Here is a 19,982-nt window from a genome sequence, read left to right on the forward strand (position 1 = left end):
ATGACCTGCAAAGTGAGAGAGGGATCCGGGGTTAGGAGAGGAGAGAGGGATGGAAGGGAGGGGGTGAGAGGAAAGCTGCGTGGGTAAACGGCTTAACTCTACACAAAACCGCCAGGGTTTTAAGGGACCCCTGCTTCTTCCGGTCAGGGCCAGGTGAGCTTCTAATGTGGCAGCACGTATTGCTGCAGAGTGGAAGGCCCTTCACAAAGGTTGACTTGAAATCTTTCTGATGATAATTGCTGTATTTTGGTTATAAATGGGTACTGATTGGGTGAAATCTTTCCTCAGCGTTACTGTGTGTAACAAACATCAAAATAATGAAGCAATGTTATCCCAAAATACGCGGCATCACATAACCTCATTTACATTTTCATCCCACGCAATTTAGTTAACAGGTTTAGACATTTTTGTCAGGAGGGGGTCCTTACGCCTCAAAATGTTGACAGGGGGGTCTCGGCATCCAAAAGTTTGAAGACCTCTGGACTAGAAGGTTGACAGATGTCAGGCTCCCTGCAACCAGTATCGGGCGCAGGAACCGGCACCTAGAGGGCCAGACGATGGGCAGGGACACCCACAGAAACTTGCACCACAGCAATGATTAATAGATTAGTAGCGCACACACTAACATCAGAGTTAATAGACACCAATCATACAGCAACCGATAAAAGCATGTCCGCAATCACTCGGTGGTTGGGAGAGAGGATGAAGTATGTAAATGTCTTCCCTGCCAACTCTCTAAGATTTTTGTTTCTTGTACCCATTTAAAGATAACGTGCTGCCATCGGAAGGGAGGGGTCGGACGTGACGCACAGCCTGGCTGCAGACCATGGAACATCTATGACATCGACCAAGGGGGAAGCTACGAAGCAAAAAGGGCGTGAGACGAGACACCATTTTCAGGATGATAAGCGCGAAGGGCTACATCGAGGCCCCCTGCTCACCGACCAGCGTGCCTGAAGTCTCAACCCGTCGGGCCCGATTGATGGGCCCAGTGCTGGAAGATTCTGCTCCCCTTAGTCCACATTTTTGATCCGATCCCACTCCACCCCCTCTTCCCTCGGCGTCCCGAAGCACGTCACACCCTTCTCTCTCTCACCATCTTTTATATGGATTATGAATCTGACTTACCTACAGAAGAACAAAAAGCGGGTACCCTGTCTCAAAGTACCTATGGTGAACTGTGTTAAGGAACAGGGCTGTGATCGGAGAACAGTGAATGGTCACACCCTGCAACGTGAGAAATTGGATTTGAGCTGGACCTTAGCTCCAACGCCGGTGCTCAACAGTGCCAACGAAAGAAGAACAACAATAAGAGCTTACCAGTGATGGCTTTTTATAAAAAAGGACACTGGAAAGAAGAACCCATGTCAAAGTTGAAAATCCTCTCCCAACCACCTTTTTATATTAACTATCTTCCTATCAAGTTTTTCATGATGTTGCATCAATCACTTCCGACTGTACACTGAGAGGTTAAGAAAATGTAACTTTGTATAGTGACATTCATACAACACCAGCCATGTACACGACTATACTGACTATTTTCGATCCACACAATGTCTGGGCCTTAAGTAATGAATAAAATATCCCTTGTTTTGCCGGAAACATCCTGTTTGCTTTACAGTATCCTATTTGTGCTCAAACAAACTCCCCTCCTCCTATCCCTGGGCCTGACATGCGGCACAGCTGATGTAACTCTGTATGTACTACCTCCTCGCCTACTTTATCACCTGTATGTAACTATAAGCAAATGTGTCAGATTACTCCTGCCTGCCCTAAAAACTCTGCATCTTTAAGGAATGTATGAAAGACATTAACGATATTATAGCTGAAGGTTAACGAAGATAAATGACGGCCAGGCAAGCTGGCGAGATATGTTAAAAGGGAGGACTGTGGAAATTTAGCTTGCAAACTGAACATTATCTGCGCCATCTTGCCTCTCCCCAGCGCCACGCACAGCGAATGCACGGCCGCCATTTTTGGCACCCCACTCTCTCCCCGCTCATTCTCGATCGCCAGCGCTTTCCCCTGGCGCTGCGAACATCCCCCGCGCGCCGGCCGCCCCCGCTCTCTCATACACGGGCCATAAACCCTCTCCTTCTGCGCGACCCTGCTACGGAACCACATCCGACCGACATCCCATACATGGTCATGCCTCTCCTTTGATAACCCCCTTCCTCTGCGCCCCATTGTCCGAACCGGTCCCAGGCCATCACCTAGCCCTGCGGATGCAGTTTATTGCCCCTACTGTAAGGGAAACACCCCACATCAAAGGGATTACAGTAGATCAAAGCCCCTACCCCCTGAGACCCGACCGGTCACACACACCCCCGGGAATTGGCGGAATACCCTGCTGCGCGATAGCCATCTCCTACTGCGGGTAGAGTGGGAACTTCTACTGTAGCTATGTGTGGGATCGGATCTGAGCCGGGGCTTCAGGGGATGTTCTCTCATACATCAAGGGAATCTCAAGAATGTACTATGTGTAATAAAGCAATAAACCTGTGTATAAGAGACCAGGTCTCAGAGATGCAGTTAGAGCACCTCGTGACGATACCTTGCTGTCTGATCTGATGTGTTCTGCTCCGACGGAATAAAACTTTGTTTCCTGCCTTCCAGTCTCCGGCGCCTGCCTCTTTCATTGGTAAATTATCGAGTGGTATGAGAGGCGATTACCGCCGGGCAAATACTTGAAAGGTTATCGATTGAAACTGCCGCTACCATTTAACAGTGGCCCTCTCCCACACTGTCATACCCGTAATCAGGCCCTAAATAAATTGCCAAATTAATTAAATATAAAAAACTATAAAACCCAAACGATATTTTAAAAATTAGAAAAATATATATATTTACAAACACATAATATAACATTAAACAAATAATTATAGAGATATTTGAACAATATTAGGAACATTATTGAAGTCAGGGAATCATAGATATACTATTGCCAATCCAGTTTATGCAACAGTAGTGGAAGCATAGGCTTTCAGAGGAGATACCATTACTATTCCCACTCCAAACAGGTCAATAATAGGGAAAGTATTAGACTTAGGAGGGGTAAGATTTACTATTCCACCTCCAGTCTGTGTAACAGTAGAGAAAGCATTTAATTCCAAGAGAAAAGATTTACCATTCACACTCATGGCTGTGCAACAGTAGGGAAAGCGTTGGACTTCAGAGGGATTACATTTACTATTCCCATTCCAGTCTGTGCAACAGTAGAGAAAGCTTTGGACTTTGGAGAGATTAAATTTCCTATTCCCACTCCAGTCTGTGCAACAGTAGGGAAAGTACTTCACATCTAACACATTACATATTTGAATAACCCTATTAACTTAGAACAAATATAAAACTCTTTAGACAGGTAACACAGCAATCCCAAAAATTGTATATCTATATATAAGAAAAATAAAACACAATCAAACAATTTACATAATTATTAAACAATTTAATAATTAATTATCTTTTTGTAATTACTTACTTAATTAACTCCCCACACTTTAAATAATTGATATTCAATTAACTAGTTAAATAACAATTTATAATTATTTGTTAGTTAACTTTTATTACTTAACATCCCACCCTTCACCCGAACAAACCTAGCAACCCGCAGCTCAAATATAATGAAAATAAATCAATGTTACATAATGCACATAATTAGATTATTAATAATAATTACATAATTGATAATTATTACTTAATTAACTTCACACCTTATATCCCTACGAATTCAACAGCCCACATCTAAACTATAACTGATATATAAAGTTATTAAACCATTTACATAATTCATAATCAATTAAATATCTAATGATAAATGTATAATTAGTTATTAATTATTACTTAATTACCTTTCCACCTTATACCACTGCAAACCCAGCAGCCTGCACCTACAATATATCTAGTATAAAAAGTTATTACACAATTTACATATTAATAATACATTAAATAATTAGTAATTAATGAATATTTAACTGTTAACTAATTATTATTTAATTAACTTCCCACCCTATACCCCTAAAATAACAGAGGCCTGTGCATGAAATATAATTAAAATATATAATTATTACACAATTTACATAGTTAATAATCAATTAAATAATGAATAATAAATTAAGAATAGATTGTTAATTAATTATGACTTAATTTACTTCCCACCCTATTCCCCTACAGACTTAGCAACCCACTACAACACTATAAAATACTATTAGCACTTACATTAAAAATGATGAATCACTTAAAATTACAAACTATATTTAAAAATATTATTAACAATTATAAAAACAATAATGACGTGTAAAATTAATATCTGACCTAAAACACATTAGTAAATTTAGAAATCAATAGATTTTGACAACTATATTATTTAAAACTATATTAATAAAAACAATATTCTTATCAATGATATTATTTACCTGAAAAAATAGATATTCTTGACAAAGATATTTCTGCATCACAATATTTTTTTATCACAATATTTCTTTCCAATATTTTTGTCTTCTGATATAAATAAATTCAATATTTTGTCCAAACACTGTTTACAGGGATTCCAAACTTTTCCCATATTGCAAAGCCTATACTGAGGCTTACTCACTGCAATGTTTCTGATCTGGTGCCATTTGATGACAAATGCATAAGTGCCTTCTCTGAGCTCAGAGATAAACTCTGTAGCGCACTCGCTCTAGGAAAACCTATTTTCAAAAAATACTGTGACCTATTTTGTCATTAAAGAGAAGGATGTATGTTGTCCGTACTTGTCCAAGATAATGATGAAGTCAAAAGACCTGTGACTCATTTCTCTGCCATGTTAGAGGTGATTGCTGCCACACTTCCTAAATGTCTGAAATTGCTTGCAGCAGTTTGTCTTGCATTTCAGCTAAGTGGGTGGATTTTGATAGATTACATAGTTATTGTGTTAGTCCATCATTTAGTCAACTAAAACATGTGCACAAAATTTGACAGCTGACAATATTTCAATTAGAAGATGTAGTACTCTGAATCCCGCAACACCAATTGGAACTAAATATGAGGAAAATGTTGAGGATTGTGACCATGACAGCATTAATATAAATTAATGGTTTAGCAAGCCATGACCTGATATACATAATGTTCCACATGATCAGGCTGATCAGATTCTATTTGTCGATGGTTCTTGTTTAAGAGACCATTATGCTGCATCGAGATCAGAAAGTGCAGTTTGAATAATGTAAATATCATTGAAGCATCATACCGGTTTGACTTAACTTCAGGACTAGTAGCAGAATGTATTGCCCTCACAAAAGAATGTTGCTTGTCTGGTGTTTTGAGTGCTACAATTTACACTGACAGGGTTTGGTATGGTACACAATTATGATGATTGTGTTCAATAAGGGGTTTCATCACATTTTCTGGTAGTCCTATTCAAAACTGAACATACGCCCTAAATTTCTGAGAATCACGCCAGCTTACTAAAGAAATCTCTGTGTTGTTCAGCACATATGTCAGGATCTGATATGATTACTCTTGGAACCTGCTAAGCTATGGAATTTCCAAAATACTGTGCCTTCGAATCAGCCACAATCAATACAAATGAACAATACAGTGTAAATCTGAAATATGAGTATGCAGATTGCTTTTTATTGACACCAATTCAAACACTGAGTGACCTAAAAGAACTCAAAGATCAGGCACCAGAAAGTGAAAAGGGTGGTAGCTGATACGTAGTATGTACTCACAGATTCTATGTTGTTTCCTTGTTTCCTATTAGTAGGTAAATTCATAGTCCATCTCATATTGGATGTGTCTCCATGATTAGTTACTTACCAAATATTGATATAACAAGAAATTCAGATCAGTTGCTGAAAATGCTGTGTTACCTGTCAATGAAGTAACCCAAGAAAAAGGATTTTGATAACTATGAGTTACATAGGCCAGACTGAAGGTCCTGTTACCAGGAAACAACTCGATTGAACAAAACTTCTACTGTAGTTATAGAACAGAAGCTTTAGAAGTTGTTGAAGAAGTAAATATCACTCTAAAATCCAAACTAATAAAACAATGTGCTTCCAAAATTTGTAAAAAGGGTAGATGCAGTTCCTCTTGTGCTTATGAATATGAGCAATTACCCAGACAAGTAGACCGACCCTCTCCACACTAGGTCCAGATGGGGAGGACAATGAGGATTCCAGGTATCCCAGCAGCTGCATAATATTTTCTATAACTGATGACATTGTACTAGATTACTTCAAAAGTCTGGCTGATGCTGTGCATTCAGTCTCTCATCATGTGAATCTGGTCCCAACTTCAGCAAAGGAAGGACTGTGCCATTCCCTTCAGCCTACTGTAGCTCCCTGTTAGAACCACTTTGCAAGTATGTGGATATATTTATCAAACAACTTGTTGAGCAAACCAAAGCACAGCATACATTAGGGATAAAATGGACATCATTAGGCTGATTGAAAATGATCCCTTCTTTGAGGACAAACAACTGCTGTTTACTATGAACACAGCATCCCTATATACCAAATTTCCTCAAAATGTGGCACTTGAGGTCATATGAGCCACTTGGAAGACTAGGGTTAGACCAGTACGAGTACCCACAGGCTTTATTGTAACATTACTTGATTATCTGGACTGTTGATGAAACTACATTGGAATAATTTCTGAATTGGATAAACTACATAACTGCTGATATTCAATTTACAATGACACACAGTAGGAAGGAAATTAACTTCCACGACTTCACTATCAAGGTTCTGAACAATAAGCTTCACGTAAAAATTAACTGAAAACCCACAGCAAGAAATACACTCTTACAATACTAAAGTCACCACCCCGGAAGCCTGAGACATAATCTGCCTTACCAACAGGTTTCCAGGATAAAAATGTACTGTTATCATAGATCAGATTATTTCAGTGACTCTGACATTCTTATCGAGAAGTTGCTTGACAAAGGATACCCAAAGGGGTTGCTTAAGCAGGATAGGCTGCTTAAGCAGGATATAAAGAGGGCCTGGAATTACCTAGTGAAGATCTTTTGGAACTAAAGACGCATACGGTTAACAACAAAAGTGTACTGTATGTGTAGCTTCTTTTTCTTCCCACAGCAATGAAATACATAACACTAATCAATAGACATTAGGATTTGTTCAAAGATGAGCTTGATACACTTGAAAAAAACATTCTTTGTAAACTCCAGATTTTACAATTGACCATACCCCTTGAGCATGTTAGAGTTATTAATTTTTCTACGTCACTTTACAATGTCATTATCGTACTTTATAATGTCTAAGATCGGGAAACTCATCCATGAGGTTTAAACAACAATACCAATTTCCCTGATACTTTGTATCATACACGTTGGCAACTCACTAGAGTGCATCCTGATAGCAGTCATGTTGGTAGCACAATGCAGCACACTTAGAAACGGCAAACACGAGGAAAAATAAAGCATTTCTCCTCATTTCGCCATGTTAAGACCAGGCTTTCCCTGGTCTTAATTTTGGCACTGCCTCCTATTAACAGCACCTAAAGGGACTCCTAATACTGTTGGCTGCACAACGTTTTTATCCTGGAATGTGGCGGGTATGGGATCTAAATTAGCGTCACCCCTATGGTCAGATTTCATCGACGACCATGATATCTGCCTCTTCCAGGAGACATGGTCGGTAGAGCCTGTATTCAGGCTAGGCTATCTGAATTTTCATGCTCCTGCAGTCAAAAGGCCAAAGGGTCGGCCAGTAGGAGGCTTGGTTATATGGGTTAAACAATGTATAAAGTGCAAAATCCAACCTATCCCAAATCAGAATAATGACATCTTAGGAATTAGGCTAAATTTTCCATCAAACTTGTACATAGACATTTATAATGTCTATGCCAGAGGTTTACCAGGTGGTAAAAAGTCGGAGGTGGTATCAATATTAAACTCCCTTGTCGAGTCAAGATCTACCGATGCGTTCCCACTTGTAGCAGGTGACTTTAACACGACCTTTGAACCGTTGGGTCATCATGACTTGTTCTTAACGGAGGAGGAGGACCTAAGATGGGGCATTCCGCAGCTCGAGATAATGATAGCAAGCAAATGGACAGAGGCTGCCCTGAATTTAAAGGGGTTCTGCCTGACCAACCAATTGAGGGCGGCAAATGGCAGGACCCCTTCTGACAGGGCGCGGTGTAAAACCTATGACAATGGCATTAGGTCTAGCACTATAGATTATATCTTGGTCCATCTTGGGATGTGGCATGGTCTTGAGGACATGATGGTCAAACCTCAAATTGAAAGCGATCACAACCCACTAGTAGCCTATTTTAGATCGGGCATGGGGGAAGGATCGGAAGGGACATCTGCTATGAAAGGCCTGACTACTCGGCTATCAAATGATGAACGTCACCTTAAGTGGGAAAAAGTTTTAGAGCACCCCGACCTTGTGGACAGCATTAAAAGCAATCTCGATGAGGCGCTGATATCAATGAGGGCTGGCTGTAATAATAGTCAACCTTATTCAGCTGTAGAGAATATACATAATATATTTTTTGCTAAGCTTAAAACTTATTTCTGCAGACCAACTTTAGTAAAACGGTTCCACAAAAGAAAGCTAGAGAACTGGTTTAATGCCACCTGTAAACTAGCCCGGGAAGAGATAGAAGTCGCGCTTAAGTTAAAGGATCTGAATAAAATAAAATTAGCTCGTAATAATTACAAGAAGGTACAGTGGAAAGCTAAAAAGGATTGGGAAGAGAGTGAGTGGCAAGATCTTAAGGTAGCATGTAGTGGAAAGAACCAGAAGAAGTTCTGGGATATTTTTAAGTGGAAAAGGGGGGAAATAATTGAAAGTCCACACAACTGTGTTCCCCAGGACTCTTGGATAGAGTTTTTTAAATGCCAATATGCAAAGGATGCAGAGGATATCAGTTCATCCTAACAGGAATGGGGCTTCTATAAGGAGCCACCTTTTAGTAGTAAGGAGGTCGACAGAGCGCTTGACACTGTGACCCCGGGTCGTGCACCTGGTATGGATTTAATTTCTGCAGATGTGTTTGTATATGACAGGCAGAGATGGAGCCTTTATATTACTTACTTGGCCAATGCTATTGCCCAGGGCATGGCCATTCCTCAATCTTGGAAAGGCGCTGAAATTGTCCCGATATACAAAAAAGGGGACAAGTCTTTGGCCAGCAACTACAGACCCATCAGCCTAATAGATGCTATACAAAAAGTCATGGGACGGCTGGTCTTGGGCAAAATCCAGTCCTGGATGGAAGATGGTAATATCTTGAGTCCTCTACAGGCTGGTTTTCGTCCCAAGACCAGCACCATTGACCAGGTTTTTAGGTTTTTGATACTGTATTGGAGGACAGTGGTATTAGAAAAAGGCGTCCTGTACGCAGTGTTTGTTGACCTGCGGGCGGCATTCGATCTAGTCCCGCGTGGCAAACTGTGGCAAGTACTTCAGGGACTGGGGATGGCACCGGAGTTGTTGGCACTTGTCATTCGCTTACATGAGGACAATTTCGCTCGGGTACGTTGGGGTAGGCCGGGAGAGGTTACGGACTCCTTCCCCGTGGAGCGGGGAGTGCGGCAGGGTTGTGTCTTGGCACCTACCCTGTTCTCGCTCTTCGTTAACGGGGTGGCCGAGTTCCTCTCCCGGGTCCCCACAGATGCTCCAGCTATGGCTGGAGCTCGCGTTCCAGTCCTCATGTTTGCGGATGATACTTTGCTGATTTTGAAAACTCCGAGTGGCCTCCAGCTTACCTTGCGGCGCTTCGAGGAGTTTTGCCTATTGCGTGGACTAGAAATTAATGTCGCAAAGACCAAGTTTATGGTGCTCAATGGCCCTAGACCCAATAAAATGTATAGACCGTTCAAAGGTGTAATTCTTATGAATGGATCTTCACTAGAACAGGTTGATGCATTTACATATTTGGGAGTAACTTTACAGAAAAACATACGCTGGAATAGCCATATGGATCTCTAAGTATTGAAATACCAACAACAGACTGGTATTTTATTGAAACGATTTAAAGCCTCGCAGTCTCAACCAATGGAACCATTTCTAGAGATCTATACGATGAAGATTCGTAGCTCGTCTCTGTATGGGTCTGAGCTGTGGGGGCATGGCAAAAACCCACAGCGATTGAATGCCATGGAGAACGAGTTCATCCGGAAAGCTGTTGGCGTCCCGCAAAGTACTCCCTTGCTACCCCTCTTCTGGGATCTTGGTTTGAAATCTTTACAGGATGTAGCTTATCTGCGTCCTTTGCTGTATTGGTGTAGGGTATGGACAACCAATGAGCTTAGTCATTATGCCCTGGGCCTAAAGGAAATCATAGAAAAGGATTCCTTCCACAAGATAGATTGGCTGAGGTCCGTAAAATTGTTACTTTATCGTATGGGGCTGAGAGAACTATGGGATGATCCTTATAATGCGGTTTTCCCTTCAAAAGACTTTGTGAAAACCAGAGATTGGGAGATGACCGGTTTAGAATTATTCACCATGGGGTGTTCATCCCTTTTAACCGGCAGATTTCTGGAATTTAAGGTTTATGCCAGACTGGAACCATATTGGGGCCTAATTGAAGTACCGTCTGATCGTAAACTCTTTTTCCAGTTTAGGATAGGTACACTCCCGACACGATCATTCACATCCAATTGGGCAGTAGGGTCTGAAGATAGATGCCCAAGGTGCTGTGACAAGAATGAATCTATGAGTCACTTTGTTCTTTTTTGCCCGCTCTATACCATCCCACGTAAGAAATGGGTACTACCTGTCTGCCGATTAATGGGTACCCAAAGGTATGAGGTGGCTATGAGAATCTTGTCTACTGACCCAAGTCCGATTATCTGAATTGCAATGTCAAAATACATAAAGTGGGCCTGGGCAATTCGGTCTAGATTGATCAATGCTAAAGTGACTTGCGATTAGGCCATTGGCAGGCTTGTCATATTCTGTGGGTCGTTCTATCGTTGCATCCCTGTGTATTGATTATTTTATTTATATGCTATTTTATAATGCTGATTTATAAATGTAATTTTGTATTGATATTATGTGTTGATTTATTCTGTTTTGTATGCGACTGTCATATGTCACTTTTACGACTTAATTGTCGAATAAAGTATTTGAAACGGAATAATAAATTAAGATGGCCTTTGTAAATAGGGGTAGCGTCAAAATCAAGTCTAGCGAGAAAGGGGGGCCTTATTTACAAGGCGGCGTTAATCCACGCTAAGTGGCTCAACGCCGCCTTGTAAATAAGGCAAAACCCCTATTGCCACAGGAACGTCGCAAAAAAGCAATGTTCCTGTGGCGTTGGGGCTCGTAAATATGTCCCTACATTTCAGTTGCCATGTCTTGCTCTTTTGAAGCCTGTGAACAGAATCTTGTATTAATTTTTTACTTTACAGGGCAGTCTTTGAACACTACGCTATCACCAAGATCTCTTTATTGGTGATTTTAAAACAATTTAAGATCATTTGAAATACATTAACATAACCCAAGTCATGTTTATTTATTGTAACCTACTGGCTACATGCCATTAAGCAATTAGTGAAACCATACTTATGATAAATAGATGACTTATTAGAGCATTTGTGTAGGAAACTTTTGCGAATTATTATTATTTTTTGTTGCCAAAATCTTTTATTGCATTTACAGCTTAACATGGCCACAGGCCAAGATCTTCAGTTAGGTATAAAAAAAAACACATCTTGTCCACAAATTCTCGGCAAAAAAATTTGTATGGCCGGGTACAACTCCACCCACTTTCAAGCTGTGTATTTCTAGATATCTGAGTGGCCCTTGTAACACCTCCTCCAAAAGGAAAAGAGCTAACAAGATAAACAAAAAAGAAGAAAACAACCAAACAAACCCACATGCCTAGAGCTGATTTGTGAGAATGCGGATTAATTAAGGTCTTATTTGGGCAAGTGGGGGCCTCCTGTGGCTCCAGGGAGGGGGAGAGACCCCCAATGCAGGGGGTAAGGGTCCAATAAGCCCCAGTTACTCCAGCGGATCCACTTAAAGGTCGAGGTTAGCTAAGTCTGAAAGAGATGAAGCGCCCGCAATTGGGGCCCACAGGTGAAGAGGGGTAGACCCTCTGACATGTACCCCACCAACAGACTCCAAATGTAGTCAAAACTCCTCCTTGCGTCTGTCATAATGTCAGTCATGTGTTCAAGGGCCAGCGTCTGCCACATCCAGGAATGCCACTGGGAAAGAGAGTGGGCCTACGGTTTCTTCCACGTTGCTGCCACAGCCATGTTAGCTGCCCCTAAACACAACCTGGTTCCCGAGGAATCTGATATTCGGTACCCAAGTATCTCTCTTATCTGGGATGGAATTTCCTTCCAAAAAGGTTGAATGGAGGGACAGTCCCACCATATATGGCAGAAGTCACCCAGCATCCCACGTCCCCGCCAACATCTGTCTGTTGTGTTTGGAAATAGGGTATGCAGTTTTTTAGGGTATAAATATCAATCATATAAGATCTTGTAATGGGCTTCCCTTAAGGACATTGAACGATTATACTTAGACATGTCATTGTAAAGTGTGTTCCATTGTATACAAGGAGGATTCCCAGAAGATTGCATGTCGCGGGAGCGGCGATGGACCTGCTGTAAGGAAGAGAGAGTAGAGATATGAAATGCAGCCCTTGGCTGTTCCCCAGCTTGCACAAAATTCTTGCTGGGTAGCAGCTCCCTGGTCACTGCAAGTCACATCTGAGGTTGCTGCACCCAGTGTTTTAACTGGAAATGGTAGCACTCCTCTGTTGGAGGCAGTTTAAAAGTGGAAGAGTAGTTTTCAAAGGAGCGTATTTCCCCTCTCAAAAAATGTCTGTTACCATTAGGCAGCCTCCCTCCATCTATCAAAAGGGCCCTCCGCCAAGGCTGGCGGGAATGCAGGGTTGAAATGGATAGGCGAGTAAGCGGATCAGAATGTCGTCAGGTTCACCATTTTAGTGGTGATGTCCCACACTTTAAGAGTAGTAGCTGTGGGTATACTAAGTTAGGCATTTTTCGGTCTATCCTGTTTCAGTTTCCAGAGGAGGTCCCATATGGTTCTACCCAACACTACTCTGTCCATATGAAGCCAGTGTTTGTTGGAGGCTTTAAGGGACCATTCAGATATGACTCAAAGCTGGGCTCCTCTATAATATAGAGGGAAATCTGGAAGGGAAAGCCCCCCTGTTAGTTGTGGTCTGGTCAAAAACCGAAGGGATAAATGGGCCCTGCATCCCTGCCAGATACATTTCGTTATCATAGCCCTCAGCTCCATAAAGAATTCCTTGTCAATCGTAATAGGGAGACCCTGAAATAGTATAAAAACCGGGGCAGCACCGTCATCTTGATTGCATTTGTACGACCAATCCAGGTGACGTAGGCGGACCCTCATCTCTTAAAATTTACTTTAAGTTGTCACAGCGGGGGGGATTAGCTTTGTATGGGTCAGATAGTTTGGGGGTAATTTTAATGCCTAGATAGGTGATTTATTTTTTAATGCACCTGAAGGGCGAGGCGGCCGCAATGGCTGCCATCTCCTCCAGGGGCACTGACAGGTTGAATATGAAGGATTTTGAAAGGTTGGCTTTAAATCCTGCCACCCTCTCAAAGCTACGGAGTTTGGCTTGTATAGCTGAAAGGGAGGTATGAGGGTCTATGATGGGCATCAAAACATCATCAGCGAACAAGGAGATTTTATGTTCGTCCTGACCGAATCAAACACCCTGAATATCGGTGTTCGCCCTTATACGCGCCGCTAATGGTTCTATACAGAGCGCGAAGAGCATAGGTGAAAAGGGGCAACCCTGTCTTGTGCCCCTTGATAGATTGAAAAAGTCAGATGAAACCCCATTGACTAGAACCCAGGATCCGGGGTTGTGGTAGTTAGCCTTCACCATTCCCAGGAAGCAGTCGCTGAACCAGAATTGTCGCAAAGTGCTCATCAGGAAAGGCCAATCAACCCGATTGATGGCCTTCTCTGCATCTAGAGAGAGCAGAGCCGCTGGGATGTGTTTCTTTTGCACCTTGTCTACTAAATGAATTATCCGCCCTAGGTTGTCGTGCGTCTGGCATCCCTTGATAAAACCCAACTGGTCAGGATGAATCAAGTCCGGAAGAATCTCATCTAGTCTACTGGCTAGTATCTTGGAGTTGAGTTTGGCATCCAAATTAAGGAGTGCCATTGGCCTGTACGAGGCACAGAGGGATAATTGTGATTAGCGCTTCCCCCATCGATGGGGATACCTGTTGGCTGGCTGCTATTTTGTTTAAAAGATCTGTCAAGTGCGGCCTCAGGTCAGCGGCAAATGTTCTGTCGAACTGGGCATTTAAGCAGTTGGGTCCCGGGGCTTTGTGCAGTTTCAGAGCGTCAATCGCTTTTAGGATTTCGTCCTTCATTATGGGCTGACTGAGCTTTTCATTGGTAGCGGGGAAAACACATGGTAGTACTTGCGAGATACTGGGATTGGTCATTCTCGACCAATGGGTCTGCTTTGTAGAGCGTTTTATAGAACTCGCGGAAGGCACATGCTTTCCCCTCTTCACTATGGTGGGATTCGCCTGTCTCATCATCTATTTGTCTAATTATACTCCGTTTCCTGTTTGGCTCGTAGTTGCAGCGCCAACAAGGAACCAATTTTTTTGTTACTATCGTACCCTCATGATTGGAAGCGTAAAAGTGTTTTTTTCTGCTCTATTAGTGTACAGTGCCTTAAGTTTCCCTTTCAGAGCTGTCACTTTCCTTTGGGCCTTTAAGGACGGAGCTTCCTTGTGAAATTTCTCGGCGTGTAGGCGTTATCTCTCTAGAGATAAACTCTCTGTATTCTGTTGCTGATGTAGAGTGGTAGCTAAAGCAATACACTTGGCCTTCATCACTGCTTTGTGTGAAGTCTCATTAGGATCATCATTTAGAAAGAACTAATTTATCATCTTCCTTAGCTCGTCTCGGAAGAGCCGGTCTCTACTAAGTATGTTGGGGAAATACCACCTCCTGAGCCTGGAGTGAGGAGTGGGACAGTTAAATATTATTTCCAGTGGTGCATGATCTGAAATGCATATCGGGTGCAGTTTAGCTAAGGGGACCGCCTGGCGGAGATGTTGGCTGATGAAAACATGGTCTATTCTAGAGTAGGATCTATCAAAATAGGAAAAGAAGGAATAATCGCACAACGAGGGTTTTAGGGCCCTCCATATGCCCTCCATATGTCTAATAAACCCAACCGATGTAAAGTTGATTTAAGCATCTTGGTAAAGACCCCTATGACTGTCCTGTGTAGGGGAGTAGTGTTCAAAGAGGGTTCCCTTATAAGATTGAAATCACCCAATAAAATTATGTCTCCAGTGGCAAACCACTTTAGGGCTGTAAGTGACCTGAGGAGAAATTCGGAGAGGCCGAAGGCAAACGGGCCGTTCTGCATATCCGACAGACCAAAGTCTTCATTTACTCACTGCTATTCTAACCCATAGCCCCCTGTATCAGACAGTCTATCTTCAGCAGTTTAGATCAAAGAGGGTATTTTCAGAACAGTCTCTGGGCTGGAAGAGCCAACATTCACAGGAGAGTTTTTTGAGCTGGGGGTCCGTCTCCCCTTAACGCTTCGGTGTCTTGCTTCCCTTCTTGGGCGTCTGCCAGGATCTCGGCGGGCGTTCTTAAAGTGGCCGCTCCATCAATTCATGTTCTTGAGTCCTATCATGTTGTGTCGCTGTAACCTCTGGGCCAATCAGAGCCGTTGCCATGGCCATCTCTATAAAGCAACATTGTTTGTTACCAAAAGTGAAGGCTAAGACAAATGGGTACGTCCATTTGTATTCAATCTTGTGCTCCCTCAGAGTTGAAGTGACCGGTCAAAAATGCAACTTGCGAGCCAACGTGGCTTGAGCAACGTCTTGAAAGAGCGAGTACAAGACCCCTTGAAAGGTGATGGAGTCACTATTCCTAGCTTTCTGCAGTACCAGCGCCTTAGTTTTGAAGGACCTAACTTTGGCAAGAATATCCCTTGTACATCTGCTACCACCCAGAAGATGCTGGCCCACCCTGTGGAACCGTTCCAGCCAGACCTCTGGATGGCCATCCCCCAGGACGTTGGAAAAGTGGCCAACCATGTACTTCTCCAGATCTGGCCCCTCGCTTTCCTCCTCCAGGCCGGCAATCTGATATTATCCTTGCGGGAGTGATTTTTCATATCTTTGCATTTTAATAAAGTGGAGTGCAGTTGAGAGCTCATATTGACTGTTCCCTCATCCAGTGGCTTTACTCTTTCTTCAAGCTCCTGGGATTTTGAATCTAGGTCCAGTTTGCGGGTGTCCACCGAATCCACATCATCCTGGATAGACACCAACCTCTGAGCGGAAGGAATCGAAGAATGCATTAATGTCTGCCCTAATGTCCTCTCCAAGTTCTTTCTTGAACTCTCACAGCGTCGCAGGAGGTTGTCTCTAGTGAGGGCTATGTTGTCTTCTGAGGTAGCTGCCACTGCACTTTCTGTCCTGGAATCAGTCGGTGTGAAGTAGCTTGTAACTCTATTAGCTTGAACCTTTTTTGGTGGCATAGGAGCAGGGAGTTCGGTCAGTGTGCCTCCCCCACCACATAATCAGAGAACCAAGGCTGGGGCGTCGCACTCTGGGGTAGGGGGACCTCAATGGGAACGCACCAGCGGTACACCGCCGGGTGCCACAGTAATCTGGTGTGGCTTCAGATTCTCACCAGAGGATCCTTTGTAGGAGATGCCCAGTCAAATCCTCAGTCTGTCTCCCCAAAGGCTTCTCCAGCCCAGCCGTTCCTTTCAGAGGGGAGGCTCACCTTCTTTGGATATCAGAACTCCGCTGGGGTTCTCAAGTTGATCGATCATTGGCCCTAAGCCAGAACCTGCCAGATTGCTTCGATAGCCCCGTGAGAGCTCTCAGACCAGGGAGGCCTGTCTCCGTGATGCTATCTGCAGAGCCAGGTAGCCTGACCCGCTGCCAGCCCGCCAGGTGCCATTTTGAAGTCAGGCATTTTCTGTTCCTCCCTCAGCGTAGCTTCTCACAGGGCCGGAAGGTCCAGGGGTGCCCGAGCGTCCCTCACCCCCTACGCCAATTGCGGTTTTGTCTCCAGCTTCTTCACGACATCACAAATGGACCACCGGGCACTGCTGCTCACCCAGTCCAGCGTCCACCCGGCCGCAGGCTGCAACGGATGGCCACTGCCTCCGTTTCGATATCTCTCATCTACAGTCACATCCACGAACCAGGTCAACGTGGCTGACAGGTCCATTTTCAATCAGGAATGCCCTCACACGTAGTCTGCGTGGCCCTGCTTCTTTCTAATGACGCATTCGTTGGAGCGAGGTGCAGCTGCCATCTTGTCATTGAATCTCACTTACCCTTCGGGACTGGAGCTCCCCTCGGTGCCTACACTCCTTCCCAGGAAGAGCGTTTAGGAAGGTGTCCACTGCAAGTAGCACGCTGGTTGCCTACATTCCAGGTGACCTGGGCTCCTTTTGCGTGATGGAAAGCTGCTGATTGCGGGGCAAGCTGAGGAGCCTACAAGGAACACGTCCATACAGTCATGATGGTTGGCCATGCCCCCCCATTTTTTTTTACTATGAAGCCACATGGATACGATTTTTTTTTTAAGAGAGTTTGCTTATGTAGTGAATTGAACGAGTGTCACAATTACATTGCTTGAAAAGAGAAACATTTATTTTGTGTGCTCTAATCTAATTGTATGAATTGATGTGCTTAACGGGAGGACAGTATTTAAAGCAGACTACCTGGAAGCTGATAAAGAATGTTTTAAGCTATTGTGACAGAACCACACTTGTATCTATGTACACCCTTCAGCATAGCGAATGGGTGTTGGCGAAGAAGCATGTTTGGAAGTTGTGTTTGAAACCCAGATGATAAAGATCTTATCCAGTGATTCTAGTGACCAATACTGCTGTTGAATGCGGAGGCTTGCCAGAGTGGATCTGCACATCACATACGAAGAGAGTAAAGACGGCAGATGAAGAAGTTGTGACAACAATCACTGACTTACAGAGGCACACTCACATTTACTGCATAAATCCAGAGGGGGTTTTGAGAATCTTGAAGATCAAAATCATGGACACAATCTAGAAACTTAGAATCGAAACGTATACCTGATATTGGAGTTATGAAAACCCCAGAGAAAAACAATTTGCTGCAGAAGTTGAAAATCAAACTGTTTCAGATGAAACATAAAATCTGATTGCAAGTGACGAAGAAGATACAGCGATTATCACAAGTGAGCCTGTGCTTGATAATGTGCATCAAGTTGACAAGTGGCTTGCCCCTGTAAGAGGAACAAAAAAGTGAATAGGAAAACACAGAAACCAGAGACAAACACTGAAGAGCCAGAACAAGAACAACAAGACCCTGAGAACAGTAAAAGTGAACAGCCAGTTGTCAAAAGATCAGTGAAAGCAAGAGGGTGCCTAATAGAAAGTAAACAACTCATGAATGGACCTACTTTGTAAGCACTGAAACAGAAGATGACGATGGTGATGTGGAAGTCTATGATCTAACCTGTTGCTGTCAATTAATTTTTTTTAAAGAACCATGTTGAACGTTGATAAATAAACTTAGAAGAAAATTAGTACTTTGGATGTTTGTGCATAATATGATTCACAATTAGGTCTATTTCGTTTTGTACCATGGTATCCAGACAAAGACTGAAGGGTTTCCGTGATCTCTCTATATATGGAGTTGATAAAACTTAAAAATAATTTTAGAGTTTTATAGAGATTTTTATTTTTTTGTATTTTGCACCTATCAAATTTAGTGGTAGATTTTTCTGACTTTGTGAGTTTTTCCTTTTTATCTTAGCTTTTAATAGAAATTAGTATGTCAACCGATAAACAGAAATACTGGCCAACATTATGTATAGTTCTATTAGCAATAATAACAATAGTACTAGTGAGCTTATTTTTGTGTTTAACCTAACCATAACAAATTGATTTGGAGAACCATGGGCCAGATGTACTAAGGTTCCTGTATGCATTTCTTAAATGTCGACTCTGTAGGAATCTCTATTTAAGAAATGCTGAAGGATACTTACAACATTTGCTATTCCCTAATAGGCATTCCTACAGATTAGGAGTCATTATTAAGGAATCTCAAATAGTAAACGCCATTGCATTCCACCTATGGGCGCAATAGGAAATGGTTTGCATTCCCTAAATTGCGATTTCCTAATAGGAAATCACAATTTAAGAAATGCAAAGTCTAGGGTGCCCCTTGGCTTAAGGGCCCCCCTTATGGCATCCCAAATTTCCTAGTGCACATGTAAGTGCACATATGCCCTAGGGGCATATGTGCGCTTCTGTCACAATAAAAGAATGCATTTTTAATGCATTTGTTTTTATTTTGCACATGATTACCATTGACTTGAAGTCGATGGTGCTCCGGCCCATTTTAGTATCTCGCAATTATCTACTAGAACCCACTCTGGTCGGATGGAACTTTTTACTTGCCCAATAGCGTGGAGGGAATAAACACAATTATCAAAAATGCTGTCCGCAATTTGTCATAATTAAGGACTCGAGACTTAATCTCTTGGCTCTCTGGCTTTTATTATCAGCATAAAGATTTGAAGATACAAAGTCCTCAATACGAGGCACAACAAGTACATAGGCACTAACACAAATGCTACTCTACGAAGAATCCGCATACGGCTAAAAATAACTAAAAGCACAATCTCTAAAAGCATGAGGTAGAAAACTACCAAGCCAATGTCGATATTAGGGACACTGGACCATACCATCTCTGTCCCTACTCTGTACTAGATGACATCCCTACTTAGCAATCCCTTGAGACCCTCCATCTGTGGCTGATTATAAGGATTCAAGGGACACTCGCGCCTCCAGTGTCCCACCTGGTGACACTGGTGACAAGCAGTCGTCTTTTTCAGTATTGCTACATCTATGCCTGTCCTAGGGTCTACGGGCCTCGGCCTTCCCTGACCCTGCACGTTCTGATTCCCTGTCTGGTAGTTTCCCTGTCTCCTTACCAC

The sequence above is a fragment of the Triturus cristatus genome, chromosome 6, assembly GCF_964204655.1.
Source record: "Triturus cristatus chromosome 6, aTriCri1.1, whole genome shotgun sequence".
NCBI lineage: Eukaryota > Metazoa > Chordata > Amphibia > Caudata > Salamandridae > Triturus > Triturus cristatus.